Source organism: Adiantum capillus-veneris, chromosome 1, assembly GCF_014529385.1.
Source record: "Adiantum capillus-veneris isolate H3 chromosome 1, ASM1452938v2, whole genome shotgun sequence".
NCBI lineage: Eukaryota > Viridiplantae > Streptophyta > Polypodiopsida > Polypodiales > Pteridaceae > Adiantum > Adiantum capillus-veneris.
In genome coordinates, this window is record NC_140931.1 from 111329278 (window position 1) to 111346911 (window position 17634).

The window sequence follows — 17634 nt, forward strand, 5'->3', positions numbered from 1 at the left end:
CTCTTCTCTTAAAAGACAGCATCATGGTGGTTGATTACTCAGCTTCAATTACCTTGTCTCTCAAGGAAGGTCAAGAGTGGAGAAAAAATGTACCGTCAAAGCTAGTGGACCGTCAACAAGCGTCAAAATTGGCCCTACTCAAGACACTTGGAGCATCAACCTTGTAAGAAATCCACCTTTTCTTACCTCTTAAGAGTTTTTCTTCCTTATTTGTATCCTACATGGATACTCCCATTGTAAATATCCAATTCCATTTGTAAATTAATACTAACTCTACTAACACTAACCCACTATGAAAAGTCCTATCACCTCCATTTCTCTCCTCTCTCTTTCCCCACCAACTTCTTGATAATTCCAAGCAAAAGAAATTAGATAAATTGCTGAAAATCTAACCCAACCATGGTTAGAGGAGTAACCCTAGCCTTCAAAATTGCTATAAAATGAGGGTGTAGCTAGCACAAAGGGGAGCCATAAGCAAGAGCACTATGCTATAGCTTGAGAAGCCAAGCTCAACCTCTCTAGAAGGAGCTCTTGAGTGGAAGCTCATTGTCTTATGCATGTGCATGTGTTGCAATAGGGGATTAGCAAGAGAGAGTGATCATTCAATTGAGAGTAGGAAATCTATCAATTCCCCTACTAGTGTAAGCCCAACATTTGCTGAATCAAGCAGGGTGGATTTGAACTAAGCTTGGATACTTTGTCTCCCTTCCAACGTGAAGTAATGGACAACAATGATGCGTAAGTGTCTTGGTGTTTTTTGTTAAGTTCTTGATAGCTTGTCTCTGGTGTTGTCATCAATCTAGTCATAAATCCCACATACTCTAAGAGGGCGGCAGGGTGGAGAGGACTCCCCTGGCCTTAAGACAGTGATTGGGGTGGCTTTTCTTGTGATGTGTTGTGGTGAAATTTACGCAAGCTATGTTGAACAAATACTAATCTCACTTTGATTTGTCATGACAGATTTGTAAGAAGGTATTAATGCAACAAGCACCCCCTCCCCCTTTCTCTCTCCTTCTTAAATATATAGTTGTGTTTGCTTGATCATTGCCGATACATTTCAAAGCAGCACGAGCACTATCTCTCTCTCTCTCTCTCTCTCTCTCTCTCTCTCTCTCTCTCTCTCTCTCTCTCTCTCTCTCTCTCTCTTGTTTTAGTGTGTGAGAGTGTTCCATTGGTGTTAGGGTTAGTGTAAATTCCTTGCTTGTTTGTGGGTTGCTCTAACGATTCTCCTCTTTTGCGTCCTAGTTCGCTCTTAAACTAGGTGGTGCCCCTTGTGTAGTTGGGATTTGGCTGTGGGTTTGTTGTTTTGGTTTGTGTTGTGTTGTGCCCCAGCCCCATTGAGCAGCATGAGAGCCTTGAAGGGTGTCTAGAGGCCACTCTTCTTGTTGCCCGCCCCGGACCGCCTCAGTACTTTCAAGGAAATAAGTTCTCAATGTGCCAAGGGATAGAAGGTATGTTCATATTGGACATGCAATGCCTATTTTAGGCAATCAATTTTTGGTCGAGTAGTTTTTTATAATAAGGGAGCTTTTTTCCCTCTATACTGAATTTCTACTTAATGACTCAAATGCATAATTGAATTTCTTATCTACAAGACATGCATGGTAATAAATTTGTTCATAAGTCCAAACACAACACAAGACTGTGAGAAGATGTGGTGTATTGTAAATTGACCAGCTTAATTGCTTCATAGATCTTCTAGAATTAAGCTACACACCGTAAAGGACTTTGCCAACCGGTGCTCAAAAAGAGAAAACTAGAAAACCCAACATATATATGATAAATACTAGAGATAAATTGATCATATTTGAAGTTTTTTACAATAGGTTTTCTCTAGAATTTGTAGGTTTTCTCACCTTTGAATTAAAAATTTAGAGGTAAATCTCAAAATTTGCAAGTGGGACTACACTAAATCTAGGGATTTTTGGAAAACTATTGCCAACATAAGTCTTTGTCAAAAAATTATAGTGGATGCCCTCTCCTTCTTTGAAATTTTTAAGGTCCACTATATATAGTATAGGTAGAAGTCATGCTTGGAAAATATTTGGTTAACATTTTTCTCTTGGATGGAATCGATTGCAAATTCTTCTTAGATGGGGCACAACCTAGAATCTCTTGAATATTGTTGCCATATACATGTAATAGTGATGTGTGTGAGCGCACTAAGGACCGTCGGAACATTTTTTGCCTCTTTAGGAGGTTTTTTTCCCAGTGCATTGTATATACGCCCATCATTCTAGGGCTATCAACCTTTCCATTACACACTAAGTAAAACACTCTCTTTTATGTTCCTTGAGCTTCCTTTTTCTTCTCCAATTTGTGTGTGTTTTCGTGAAATCCTAATTCCAACAATTAGTATCAGAGCAGGTTGCGTCCTCTCGAGCATAGTTGCCAGCAGCTCCAGTACATCCCTGCTCACTTTCTTTAAATTTTGTGACCTTTGGTGAGGATACATATGTCAACAAAGATTTTGGGCAAGCTTGAAGAGCTTTGTCTGCTTAGATTTCTGATTTGGACTCATTTCAGCCTCCGTTCCCACTACATGAGAACTTCGCTGACTATTTTTCTATCATTTTGTGCAAAAATTCTGTTAGTGCCATTTTTGCATAATAGGCATTTATGGTTTTCTACAGTCTGTGTTGTATAGCACGTGTTGTTTTCACTTACCTTCTCCTCTTTTTAGGCAATTTTCATATTAGGTGCAACATTTACCATGGCTGACAACAACACAAATGTGTTCAAGATGTTTGGTGTTGACGATAGATTGGATAAGAAAAAATAACCCTATGTGGGATTATATGATGCACCATGTTCTTGTGTAAAAGGGAATCTGGAACATTAATGTGCAAGGCATTGATGTACGTCCTGGTTTTGAGGATACATGCAATGTTGAAAGTACAAGATCCTTCTCATTGGGAATACATGCAATGTGAACTAAAGGTATTGGAATCAGTGGCCCTCTTGATGATCAATACAAATGAATTGCTGAATACTTACACCCTCTTGAGGAAATTTAGGCGATAGAACACCCATGGAAGGTGCTTCAAGACGGCAGAAAAGGCTTATGTTAGAACTTGCAACTAGAGATTCCAAGATGCAACGTGATCATGGGGTTGTACGTTCACGTCATGTTTCTCCCGTCACATTATCTACAAACATTTGAGGAGGCATTCATGACTAGATTCTTTGAGATGGATTGCCATTTTCAGCCCCATGGCGAAGAATATGCTTGCCCAACATATTGCCTATCAAAACACCTTTTGAAAAATCCTTTCAAGAATTTGGCAATCCAAATAGAGATTGAGGCTGGAGCCAAGAAATTAAGACACCTCACAAAGACTCTGGAGAAAAGTACATTTGTTTACTAGAGTCTCCAGTCCATCAACTTGAAGACCAATTCCTACCATAGCAAGACAAAGCTTGCACGAGAGTGCAAAGACTAGGAAGGGGGAAATGTTGACAGATGGACCAGACAGGCCCCCTCCTAGTTGACCCCTTCATCATGAGACCTAATATTTTGATATCCTATCATTTTTTTTCAAAATATCCGTGTAATTATATGATAGTCTCTGTTTTTTTCAAATAATTTTTGAGCCAATTTATGTAAAATCAAAGTTGTAAAGTCTAACACTGAGTCTGAGCCTTCTAAAGCCAGTCTCACTGGCCACAAAAGGTTTGAGTATAAAGCTCAATTTTGTAAGTGGGAAAGACACATTATCATGATCAAAAGGAAATATGAGTTTTGGAGCGTATGACAGAGAGCGACTACTCCCACGTGCTTTGTAGTCGATTTATCTTGAGCTTTAGTAATTGGATTTTTATTCCAACTTGTATTGTGTTCCTTGTCTATTGCTCATTAATTAAGTGTAATCATTGGCAATTCTATTGTGGTTCATGACTATGCATTAGCGAGCTCAGTTGGCTATTTTGATTTCCTTAATGGTTTTTATTTTATATTTCAACCATAGCAGAGTGTTCCTAGACAATAGGGCAACCTTTTTGGTATGTGTTGTTGCAATTTTCAGGACGTTCATCATGATGGATCGTGATTTTGGTACCTTGTTGGATTGCAACCAAACTAGATACAAAGTGCCCTAGGTGTCTTAGACCTCCTCCTAAATTTTTCTTGCATTTAAACTTCATTTGAGTGTCAGACCGACTGCAGTGACATAGGACATAGGTAGTTTTCCAAATTTAAGAGTAATATATTTGCTGGTGCAAGGCAGCAAGAGATGGATTCGTAGGTCTACTTCTGGAGGTTGACACCATCAAAGAGTCTCATGCCCCATCCGATTTTATTTCTTCAGTATCTCGTGGTGCCGGAAGTGTGGATGTGTATTCCCCCCCCCCCCCCCCCCGCCGGAACTAGTGATCTTTTGTGTAAGAGAGTAAAATTGAGTAGTTATGTGCATGTGTAAGGTTTGAGACATGTTTTCGAAGTGGGTATGAGTTGTATTATGGTCTTGTTGGGTGTGTGAGATTTGAGAAGTGTGCAAATCGTGGTCTCCTAGTACAAATGATATTAAAGGGGTTTCTGAGGGGATAGGGATGTTGGGAATGCCCTTATCTATAGAGAGGCCTTGTATTGTGTGTTCGATGTATTCTCCATTTTTCCTCTCCAATGTGAGTCATAAATAGGGGTTTTTCCAAGACTCTCCACTCGCAGATGGCATGTCTTTTTTTGTAAAGAGCGAATCCTTGAAGAGGGAAGGAACGAATGCTACAGAGCGTAGCAGTATGTTAAAAAAGAATTTGGTCCATGTGACCATTGGTATCAGAGTCAGTATGAACATCATTATCACCAATGTGCATTCAAGAACTTATTTAAAAACCCCAGGTTTTTAGATTTCTCATTGATATAGCACACCCTTCATTAGTTCAAGGTCTCTTTTGATTGGTATCATTGTTGAAGAAGAAAGGCTATGGTCGAGGCAAGTGATGAGACACCATAGAAATTGAAAGAGAAAGTGTAGAGATACGACACATGCAAAAACTATGAAAAACAAGGGCTAAAATTTCTTATTAATAAAAAACTTTATAACTGGGCTAGAGTACATGCTTCCATGTGGTGAAATATTTGATTCTTGAATGGACTTGAAGAAGAAGGGTAGACAATATTTTAGGAGAGAGGAAGAGGTTCACACGCTAGCATACAAGGTCTTTATTCTAGCCCTTTTTCTACTTATCATGAGAAAATAGTACCTATTCTTTTGCAAGTCCCTTTGTCATCGATATCCCCATAGAGGGATACCCATATAGGCCATTGAAAGTCCTCCTGGGTGAAAGCATGTTAACCTGTCATGCATTTTCATGTTCTGGACAATGCTAACTAGCACAATTTTGACATATGCTAACTAGTACATCTCCAAGATCTATGACATATGATATATCAATAGAAAGCACTTGAAACAAAGAATCCAAATGTACAACCTCCAACAAATTTTGATATTATTTGTAAAAAATTTACCGGACGCCCAACTTTTTGAAGATGTACTAACTTGAAATTGCTAACTAGCACAAAAAGCGCGGCAAGTTAACATGCTTTCACCCTCCTATGTTAAAAAGAATTATGTTCCTAGTCAGAGGCTACCTCCCACCCGAAACAAGATTTTTTATTCACATCACATAGTTGTTGCTTTCCGTAAAGAAAAATATATGGCCCATGATATAGTCTCCTACACCTCACCCATGATTGCAAGGCCTTAAAATATCTCATCTTAGCCTACCTACAACCTTTGGACAACTTAGTTGTCCACTACAAAAAGCCTTCAAAAGATACCTTCCTAGACTCATGGACTTTTCTCTTCTACACACTACAAACAAATCTATTAATTTTAGATTCTTTTGTTTGTATTGGGCCAAACAAATGTGCCCATCCAAAGATATATCTTTGCCAAACATGTAGCAACCTCACCTCACAAAGACTAGCTTGACAATAAATATCCATGTGATTGGATCCAAATGGCCATGTAGGGAAGAAACCAAACCCTTAAGACAACACTTTAACCTTGTACATCTCTTTACTTAACCTAAAAATTTTATACCAAATACCAAATGCGTACACCTACCACTTTAGTTCCTTTAATTTTAACATAACCTTAACCTTGGATAACCTTTATCTAACTTAACTTTGTCCTCATATAGCCTTAATATTAACTCAATCAAACTTTTCAAATACCTCAACCTTTAACAAAGAAAATCATGTGTCCATCATGCTCTTTGCCCGGCAGCTAATCTTGTCCTCATAAGATCTTTATGCTTAGCCTTTGTTTTTTAGGCTCATGAGAAACCCAACTTGAACCAAAGAGCCTAACACACCAACCTTTTACGTAAATACCTTAGACTCCCACCACGCTTTAAACGTTAACCTTAACCTAATTAGTAAGGATTATACATCCTCCACACCATTTGCCTCCTAAACCTCTAACTTAGCTATCCCTTTATGACCCACTACACTATGTGCCTCTTTTACCCACTGCAGGATGTGTCATTTAAAGAAAAATGTAAGCCTTAACCTATTTCAAGATTCTCCCCATACTAGCTATCTTCTCAAAACTAGTGTGGTAAAGAACACTAGACTTTGATTCATTGATCTTAAACTATCTTTCATTCCATCGATGAAAAAGGGACCACATTTGTTGATTGGATTTTTTTATACACAAAAGCAACTCATTTTGTTACTTACTTAATATTGCTAGCTTACACCACTTCTTTAAGCCTTACATCACCTACATTTCTTGTCTCTACATCACCTTACATCTACTAGGATTCTATCTTTAACTCTCTCTCTCTCTCTCTCTCTCTCTCTCCTCCCCCCCCCCCCCCCCCCCAAACAAAAAAAACCAAAAAGAGTAAAATCCACAAAATTTTCCATGTTACAAAGAAAGGTATTCCATGCTGCTCGTGGCCCTAAAAAACCCTTTAGAAGTAATTCCAACAAGTCACACCCTACACCCTTTTAACCTTAAGGTTTGTCTCATACTGTAAAATATTAATCACATTGAAATATTTCTAAACATACTATTCCCTTTTTTTAGGGCAGTAAAAATCGAAACATACTATTCCCTTTTTTTAAGACAATAAAAATCCTTTGTACATGAAGCTGGTAGGCCTCTCTCTCTTTCTATCTCCAAGTTTTGGATTTGAATTTTTGCCACGGCATGGTTCTAGCTAGGGGAGGGGGGAATGAGTTTAAGTTAATCTAGACAAGTCTATATGTTGAGACACAAATTCTACATATTTGCGGCATCCTGCATAAACCACACCAAGGGGTGATACAAATTCTAGTGCCAAGGGTGGTGATTAGAATGCATCGATAAGTTAGTTCAATTTACAATTTACAATTTGGAACTTATTAAATTCTGTAGGTTTTTCTCCATTGTTCTCTTGGAAAGAAATTTTGCTTCTATCAAGAATGGTTTTGAAGTCAACTACAATTGATAGCTAAGCTCCCTGAGCTATATCTTTCAATATTTGGGTAATCTTAGGACTCTCCAAAAGATGTACAATTCGACAAGGTCAATTCTTTATGAAAGCTGGACACGGTTGATTTTTTTTTTCCTTGACCTCTGTTTCCAAGCAAGAGCATTTGTTAACCATGAGCACAGGCTTCATCCTAGCTTATCTTTTAGATGTATTTGTGCAAAGTAGGGATATAACTTAATGTATATTTCATAGAAGTTCCCAAAGTTTGAAATATGTTACTAGTATTGAGCTATATATAGTATCTCTATATATAGCACCGTGGTCCCCTCTATATAAATGCATCTCATGTGATCAGTAGACACACTTTGGGGTTTGCATACGATGGTGTCGTCTCTCTATCTCTTCTTGTCTACCTTCGGTCTCTCCCTCCGGTTCAACATGGTATCAGAGTTATGGAGAGCATACACATGAAAGATAAGCTTACTCATGATGTTCTTTTCATAAGCTAATTCAAGAATATTTGTATTTGTGTGTTTTCTTGTTGTGTTAATGTTTCATAGAAAAATGGTTGGCATTCTGGATGCGAGGGCAACCACAAGAATTACATGCAAACACGATGATAAGTTGTATTCAATTTTGTTTCTGGTTAACTGCAGAAACTTAGAGATGTAGGCTTATAGGTCATGCTATAGTAGCCAGAAATTCGACGTGTGAATAAGCGATGGTTTAATCATTTTTGCAATTTCTGACTTGTAAAGAAACCTCATGAGTCTCAAAAAAACTGACAGTTGAAGGTCTTCATGTCCCTGTACGCTACACTCATGGACTATAGTAGTACATGTGCCTCGCCCGTGCAACCGTGCAACTGTATCTCGTGAGGGCTACTCATGCAACTGTTCGCCCAACAAGTCTATTTTAAATGTGGTGCCCCAATCAACAACATATATTAAGAAAATACCCGCTATTTTATTTGTATTTTTGTACTCTACGTTATTCTAAGCCGAGCTCTCTATATAGAAATATGTCTCTCGGTGAGCCATCCTTATGAGGAGGGTCCTTGGCTCTATGTGCAGCGCGGAGAGGGGCTCGAGGAGGGGATTTGACTTGCACAGATCAGGACAAGGACAACATCAATCAAGTCGCCCAACCCTATGGAGCCTTTTTCATGATCATGGAAGAGCCTAAGAAGCTACCCTTCATAAGGCCCCGCTCTTTATTGCACTATGCAATTTATTTAGCATCTCATGATTTACACTACTATTCCTACACAATTTCATGTTGCCCCTCTTGTTTCCCTTGATGATCATGAATGCTCTGCACGCTACAGCGCTGCAACTTATGCTCTCTCAAGCACCTAACGATGGCTGCTGAACAAACCTCCCTATTCTCAATGTAAGTCGTCCATGTGATCAGGACTCAGGACTCAAAACTTGTGAGGACAAGTCCTCCTTCAACGATCTGCAGGGTTACACATGTGCACGCCATGTGCGAGGGCTACACGAGTAGTGCACAGGATCGTATTGCACATGCTTACTCATGACGACCATGCAAGTAGGAAGAGCACGATGAGAAAATCTTTGCATGGAGGTTTTTTGCACACGTGTGAGTTGTTTATTAAGGAGTAAGCCTAGTAAAAGCCGAGGGGGGTCATCTAGATGCAACCAAGTCTTCTGCGTTTACTCCAAAGTCTGAATTAAAACCATATTGTCTCCCAAGTTGAAAGAATCCGCACCCGCAGTGGCAAATGCCAAGAGTAGCACAGGAAGCGAGCAACAAAAGCAGTCTTCTTCATATATATACCAAGAAACAGCTGACAGACATCCACTTAAGACAAAAGACCTCAAAAAACTGATGAAACCTTGTGATGGTTGGCAACACATGGAGGAGAAACAATGCGATGGTTTGGAGCACGACGATAAACAGTGCTATATTAAATGTTACTTTAAGAATAGCGAGTGACCTGGCGTTAAAAATGGTTGGCGGATTATATTTTTAGAGTTAATCTCCACTGCTTTTGGATGCTCATAAACGCTAAGAGTTCATGCACATTGATGCAATCTACATGTCTCAGCTAGCTTGGTTATTCACTGTTTGGTAATAGGTTTTTGCATCGTTTTGATCGTGCCCAACGTTTTTTTGATTTAGTAAAAAATATACATATCTTTGAACAAAATTTTATCAATAGATTAGGCATGTGGTGTCCAGCCTTCATCATCAGTAGGGATTTCCCTAGATCCACCTTGAATTGCCATCTTTAGGTTGTATGTTTGAGCATCAACTCTTTTTATTTGTTTCTACCTCAATGATAGTAGGGTCACACCGTTTGATGCGATTTATGGCATGCATGCTACTGATCTCCTGGCAATTTGTCATAAAATACTCATTTTATGTGATCGTATACTAACATGTGTGATGGTTTTCATGGGAATCATCAATGTAGAGATGACAAGATTTACCAAGCCATTATCTATTGACTAGTCATTGTCTTGAGGTTTTGCAGATTTTTCACAAAACTAGTGTCTCTCATGCCATGGTACATAAAGCTATGATGGTGATTATTATCTTACAATATTTATTTGATTTCAAGAAAACGTTTCTGATGCCATGGTATGTAAAGCCATGATGATTGCTAGTTCAAAGTTTCTATGAGCACCTGTAATGCAATAGTGAATGCCCTAATGCCATAATACGTAAAGCCATGATGATTATTTCTATTTCAATGTTTTTATTTGTTGAAAGCGTCTCCCATCCATGGTATGTAAATCCATGATGATTATTCCTACTTCAAGGTTTTTTTAAGCATCTCTTATGTCATGGTGAATATCGTGATGCCATGGTACGTAAAGCCATGATGATGATAGCTAAGAGTTGTTGAGATCTTGGGACCCCCGATATGTTCAATGCATCTCGTCTTTGTATATATGTGTACACATGTGATTACATTGAGACTATGTTTATTTCTATGTCGTCTGCATATGTGATTGAATCATCGTTATGTTTGTTTCTATGTTGGCTCTAGAACGACAACGGCGTCGTGAACCGTCTCTACGGACAATGTGATGTTGTCATTTATAACCTTCACGTCTCAATATGTTTCTTCAGTTGATATTGTTTACAGGATGAAAGTCACATCAAGCATTGTGTATAGAGTCCCAAAGATATTCAAGCTGCTCAAAGATATTGAAGATTTTGAAAGAGATTGAAGAATTTGCATCAATTCAACTGTATGTTAAAGACCCTTGAAAGGGAACATTGTAAAACGGGAGTGATGTAGCTCCTTTGAACATTGTAAATGTATACTTAGAATATTTTAGTATAGCGGTGGCCGGTATATATAGATATGTGGGTTTTTCCCTTGAGCCCCAAAGGATTTTTTCGTCCACAGTCAGGGACCTTCATTTGAGTGGGGATGTTGAGCTATATATAGTAACTCTGTATATAGCATCCTGATCTCCTCTATATAAACGCATCTCGTGTGATCGGTATAGACACACTTTGGGATTTTCATATGATGGTGTCGTCTCTCTCTCTTCTGCTCTAGAGACCTGCGCTCGCTCCCTCCGGTTCAACAACTAGCATACAAACTTTGGGAAACTTTGCAACATATTGGATGTTTTTTCACTAAAGGTCGGTATGAACCAAGCAAAGAGGGCATGCAAGGTTCATATGCATTACTAAATTTTGGAGGTCATTTGGAGGGCCTTATTGAAGAGAGAGAAAAGAAGGTGCAGCCAATGATCAGCAACCGTACGTAACGTAGAAATACATGGAAAACAACACAAAAATGAAAGAAAACATTTTAAAATATTCAGTTTTGTCCCACTTTCGTAAGGTAACTTACTGGTATCACAGAGTAGGGCCCACTGCTAGTATCCATCAAGTTCATGACACCTGACTACTGATTGATAGCTAACTCTCTCCCTTCATTAAAAGATATCCACTACCTTTACGAAAGGCTTTCAAACCTCATTGTCCCTCCATTTTACCTATGGCTTCGTCTTCTACCCACCCAAGAAGTTCTAGAGGTTGCTCTACACTGTCCCCAACTAGCCTCACCATTAGTGTGCCAAGAAGACCATGTAGTAGCCTGCGTTGCATATATACGCCCGTATAACAAAAAATATATGTATAAAACGTCAATATACGCCGTATCTCCGAATAATTACCGAATAGCCGTATAAAACATTTTTCGATCGATATATTTTTCGATTGAAAAGTATTTCGATCGAAAAATATATCGATCGAAAAAAAGTATATATATACAATCGTCGTCGTATTCGATCGAAAAGCATTGTGGACTTTCTTGGAGTTTGGAGAGCTTGGAGCTTCTGAGAGTTTGCCAGATAGAGACAACGTCTTTGATTTACAGCAGTTTTCAGGTATATTTTTTAAATTTTAAATAAATATTAACTTTTTTTTTGTGTTGTGCTAGAATTGTGTGGTGCAGTAGTTTCGGCTCTCACCACAAAGTTGGCTTGCAGGTCGTAGGCCACTTCGTGGTGTGTAGCCATATGGCTCACTCCAGAGGTGTATAGAATATAGTTTCCTTTCCCGTGGTGTGTAGTTATATAACTCACTCCAGGGAGGGCTTAGGGTAAATTTAGATTCTCACTCGTATGGTGTAGTAGTATATCTCCCACCATAGAGATGAGTTAGGATTAGAGGTCGACTCGTGGAGTGTAGTAGGCATGATGCTACACCTCTCACTTCAGAGTGGCCTATAAAACTTACAATCTTAAAGTAAATCATTATTGATTATTCTACATAGAAGCACAAAAATTAAAGTTCGTCATTTTAAGAGTGTAGAGATGCATACTTTATGCCCTCTTCATCTTAATATGACTTTCATTATTTTTGTGCTTCTATTTCTGTAGTAACATCATTGTTCATCAGCAGATGACTTGGTGTTACTCTGAACATAGATATATACAACAATTGATTTACATTTGAGATTGTTGAGCTGTTTGCTGATGGTTGTGTTGTGCGTGCCACACACTCTATTAGAAATAGCTTATAAAATTTACAATTTTAGATTAAGTTTTTCTGTCATATGTGTTACATAAAAACACAAGCGTTACCACTCGTTTTATTAAGAGTGAAGAGATGCATATTTTCATGCCCTCTTCATCTTAATGTGACATACTGGTTACTCGTGTGTTTCATATTCCAAAAGAACATCATTTTTCATCATTAAATGACTTGGTGTTGTTTTGGACATAAACACATACGATAGGTAACTTACATCTGCAATTGTTAATTTATCCGCTGATAGTTGTGTTGTGAGTTCCACACACTTTATCAAGGATTAGATTGATAAAAACTATCAATCTATTTTACAATAGCATCTAGGACTTGTGCTGAGAATATCTCACACTAGCTGAGCTGTTCACATATACGATTCTCCAACCCTTTAGATGTAATTTCTTTCATTATCTCACACTTCTGCACATAGCAGGGTCCAGCTCTGGTGCTGAGAGCATCTCACACTCCTGGCCTGTTTCTCTCTCTCTCTCTCTCTCTCTCTCTCTCTCTCTCTCTCTCTCTCTCTCTCTCTCTCTAAATGAATTTTCATGGTCGATTCGCACAATGTGGTTTGTAATCATAAGATTTTCTCTTTAATTTGCAATAATTTAGTATTCTTTAATAAATTTGAATCATCATTTAATATATATATAGGGTTAACACTCATTATATAATAACTATGTTACTATGGTGTACAATCATTTCGTAAGATTCTTAATTTATAATTTTGTCATACAGATATGGCAGACACGAAGCTAGCAAAACATCAACGAAAGTTCGTCTCCGAAGTGATTGTGAGACACTTCCATTACTCGTTAGAGGAAGAGATTAGGCATTGTTTAAACCCTGTCGCTCCGGAGCATTTTTATCAGCTTACAGAGACTCTAACCAAGTCTGTGTTTGAGCAGCTCCAGGCAGAGTTTGCACCAGCTATTTTTGACATAGCCCTCCTGACATCAGGTGCTTTAGTAAACATGGTCAAACAAACCATTGGACAAATCATGAAAACCTTTCAAGAACTGAAAAATCCTGCAATTACTTCCTTGCCATACATCTTGTGCAACAGCTTTACACGGAGTTCAAGAGCAAGGAAAAGTTAGAAAGAGCAGCAAAGCGTGCAAGAGTGGAAGCCAGCTCTTCTAAAGTTGCTGTTGAACCAGAAATCATTCTTAGAACAGAACCTGAAACGTCATCCGTTGCTACATTAGACCTCTCTCAACTACCACCTATTTTACACCTTTTACCCGACACAGCCGTCTTCAATATCCAAGCTCCATAGCTAGGAGAGGGAATATGGGCACATGTGAAGCGTGTGGGTGTCACACATCCCGTTTTCAAAGATCAAGTGTATGCTGCAAAAGTGTTCAAAGTACACTTACATGGGCCCACCATGGAGCAACAGGTCAAAGACGAAGCAACAATTTTGGATATTTCACATAGAGGTATTATCTACCCTCTTGCCATGGTGCGCCACGTGGAGCGACCAATGCTCATTTCACGATTTTGGAATGGTGGCCATGTGGAGCAATGGATCAAAGAATGCACTGTAGACGGCAGCCAACCTATCATCCGTGATTATGTACTCACTGCAGGAACAGTAGAGCTATTCCAGGAGAATATTTTGCAGATCATCAATGCTCTCCTCCAAACTCTAAAGTATATACATTTGCATAACTACCTCCACAATGATTACACTCTCGGAATATGATGCTGCATTTTGGCAAAAAAGGTGTTTATGCCGGCATTGTGGATTGGGGTTCATGCACCAAAACAAATACCACAGCCGGTTTTCCTCCTCTACACGATATACAGATAGAAACTAGAAAACAATATGAGAGAGATTATCCATGGGCAGCCCCCGAATGTATATCTAGTAATCCTCCCTCCTGGACCAAAGCTATGGATATTTATTCCATGTGTCATACATGTAAACGCATTTTGAAGTGCTTACCAGAGCCCCAAGAACAAAGCAAGAGACATTTTTTTAGTAATGTACTTGCTCATCTTGAAACCGGCAAGCACCTAAACCCCAAAACTCAGCCTAACGCTTTTGACCTCTCCTTATGTTTAAATGGTGCCCATAGAGTGGGTTACAACATTGTAATGACATATGGCTTATGACTAGCTGATGATTAATGAAAACATAAGTCTCATGATTTCATCATTGTTTTACTTTTGGTGTCAGATTTAATTGTATGTTTAATTGAACAAAATATCTATGTTTGTCATTTGATATATTGTCCAATATCAAATTAATTGAATGGGTATTTAAAAGTAATGACATGTTCACCTAATATGCAGATATGGAAGAAGAACTCAACCACGCTGAAGCTCCAGGCAATTTTTAAAGAACAACAAGTTAGATGTGGACAAGCAGATATTTCTACTATTGCGAACATTGAAGAATATGAATCTGAGTTGTAGAGCGAATCACTAACCCTTAAAGAGTGCAAAAATAATTTCCCTAATCACTTTGTACGCCATCAACTATTTCAAATAAGTGGCAATGCAAAAGATACAGCTCCGTTAAAGCTCTCTGATTTGCAATATAAAGGACTGGCACGTGTATTGCTGCAAAGGTTTATACGACAAGAGAGATGCCTACCAAACAACAACCAAGTAGCAATTTACTTTATCCAACAATGCTATGTTTGATATGTTTTGCTGAAGAGAGTGGATTGGTCAGATCGTCCAGGCACCGCTAGCGTTGGACATGGACGCATTGCAAAAAAGGTGGCAGCATGCAATGCAAATAATCCAATGCCTCCTCGCAAGCGTCCTATTGTTTTACTTCCTAAAGAGTCAGAAACACTGACTAAATTAGCCAGCCAAGGACAAGACCTTGCCAACCAAGGAGAAACACCGGACATGCTTCGTGGCCGTATTCTTGAGCTTTAAATAGAGTTAAGTGATGCACAAGCAAAGCTTCAACGATATGAATCATTGTATGGACCTTTGCCAGATGATACCACCACTTCACATAAATATGGTGCTCAACCATCCCCTGAGCTAGGAATTACAGATTTTACCATAGACCAGCTTATAGCAAATCTATCAAACTCATAAGTCACTCACAAGCTTTTTGTAATCTCAAAATTATATCAAACTCTTTTTGATTGAGTAATTTCCCAGAACCTTGTTGTAATTTCAAACCTACATCGACTTTATGTAATTGTTATTCGACAAGATATTATCGGAAATTTATATTTGTGTGTGAGTAAATATGTGCGTATGAGCGAGAGAAAGAGAGGTTTTGATGTGAACGACAACGAGATACCACTTTCTTTCATCATATGCAAAAACTTGTTAAGTATTACAATGGTACTCTCACAAATCATCTCCATCTTCAAAAACTGCAACCATATCATCTACTTCGTCCATATCTGAGCATTCTGAAACTATCTCCCATTCCATATCATCTTCATCATCAACTTCTACAGAAATAGCTTCATGCGTTTGGAAGACTCCATATTGCTTTTGAGCGGCTCTAGTTGCAATGTTTTGAGGCTTATAAATAAGTCTCATATTGCAAAAAACATACACCAAATCAGCAGCCCGTTTAGTATGAAGTCTGTTTTGCTTTTTCGTGTGCACAAAGTCGAATGCTGACCAATTTTGTTCACAACTTCCACTTGATGCAGCTACTGATAAAACTCTAACTGCAATGTGTTGCAACTCCACTTTCTCTCCACCATACTCCTTCCACCATAAAGGTGCACTTGTTTAGCCAATGGCATCTATATGCCACAGATCCTGAAACATACCAGTTCTGTTGGCATAATCTACTCATTGATGAAAAGCTGTTTTTCCATCTTCGTGCCCTAAGAGTTGGGAGCACACTGCTTTGAAGTCAGACATAACTTCTTTGTTGGAAGATTGCTGATGCATTTGAAACTTAGGATCCAATACAAAAGCCGCACCATGCAATGGCGTATGCAACTGCACCCAACGCTTGTTAACAATTGTAATCATGGTAGCTTTATCCTTTGCACCAAAACTGACATTTTCTCTTAGCTTGCTTATAGCCTCTAACACATACCAGTAGACCCGACCAAAAATAAAAGAATCTGTGTCAACTGCTCTCAAAAGATCTACAAATGGCTTAAACACAGTTACTATTCTTTCTACATTACGCCAAAAGACTGGCGAGTTTACTATTTGTGCACATCGACCAGCTGCTTCCTGATAACTTGGATACTTGCTGAGCCATCCATCTATCTTCTGTCTGCTAAGGTTTCCATCAATGCAGGCTTCAACTCTTGCAAAGCAGCAAGAACATAGTATGCCGTAGCAAACCTTGTTGCGCAAAATATTTGCAAAGCTTTATTTGGTGACTTGGTTCGAAAAAGAGCATACAAAAATTGATGCTCTCTAATGAATTTCAACACATGATTTGCATCCAATGAAGTTTGCTTCACACATGCCATTTCACCAATATATTTTAAAAGAAAATTTAAAGTGTGAGTTGCACATGGTACCCAAGAAATCTCCGGATACTTGACTTGAATAGCTCTTCCTGCTCCTTTGTAGTTGGCCGCATTATCTGTGACAATAGCAGTCACATTCTTTGGTCCACCTGCCTTTTCAATTGCACGCTCATACACCCCTGCTAGGTAGGTGATAGTCTTCTCTTTCAATGAGCTGTCAATTGCTTCCACGAACATAGCCCCTCTAGGGTTAATAAGCATTACATTGATTAAAGGTTTTTTCTGACAGTTAGTCCATCCATCCAATGCTATGGTGCATCCATATGCTGGAACAAACTCTAGGACTGTGCATTTGAGAATGGCTTCAGTAATGTCTTTGACTTTATCAAGATATTCAATTCGCATCTTGTTATAGTCAGGAAGCACAAATCCTTTTTTGGCTGTACTCATCAAAGCATCTTGAAATATTGGATTGCGCATAACATTGAACGATATGCCACACGCAACAAATGCTTGTGTACATTTTAAATGCAACTCAAGAAACCATTGTTTACATAATGCTTCATGCATTGTCTGTCCATTGGATGACGCTCTGCCGGATTTGCTTGTGCTAGGAACTCCTCCTGATGTAGAAGCATGTCCATGAAGAGGGTTCAATTGAGAACTTTGATCATTTACTTGAGTGGTACACACCTCTTCTGTTGCCTCATTGCATACAGATGGTTCAATATTTGCATGAATATCTTTAGAAACATCACCT